Here is a 530-nt window from a genome sequence, read left to right on the forward strand (position 1 = left end):
GGTTCCATAGTGTAGTGGTTATCACGTCTGCTTTACACGCAGAAGGTCCTGGGTTCGAGCCCCAGTGGAACCAGACATAGAAGACTCCTTTTCCGGTCCACCTTCAATATTCTTCCAGCGCACAGGCGAAGAAAAGCAAGAGGAAGGTTTTTTCTTTCTCCTTTAAAAAAGTAGTATCTGCACGGGGCACCTGGGTGGCTCAGTGGGTCAAAGCCTCTGCCTTCGGCTCAGATTATGATCCCAGGATCTGGAGATCGAGCCCCCGCATCGGGCCCTCTGCTCAGCAGGGAGCCTGCTTCCCTTCCTCTCTCTCTGCCTGCCTCTCTGCCTACTTGTAATCTGTCTGTCAAATAAATAAAATCTTTAAAAAAAATAAATAAATAAAATAGTATTTGCGGGCGCCTAGTGGCTCAGTCAGTTAAGCATCTGCCTTTGGCTCTGGTCATGATCCAGGGGTCCTGCAATTGAGCCCCACATCGGGCTCCCTGCTCAGCGGGAAGCCTGCTTCTCCCTCTCCTACTCCCCCTTCT

General features: G+C 50.9%; 1 non-coding gene across 1 annotated transcript; it reads left to right on the forward strand.

Annotated features, from left to right (window-relative positions):
* On the forward strand, nt 1-73 carry TRNAV-UAC. Its single transcript has one exon. It is a non-coding gene; the product is annotated as a tRNA-Val (tRNA).
* Nucleotides 74-530: the final 457 nt, after the last annotated feature.

This window comes from Neovison vison, chromosome X (assembly GCF_020171115.1).
Source record: "Neovison vison isolate M4711 chromosome X, ASM_NN_V1, whole genome shotgun sequence".
NCBI lineage: Eukaryota > Metazoa > Chordata > Mammalia > Carnivora > Mustelidae > Neogale > Neogale vison.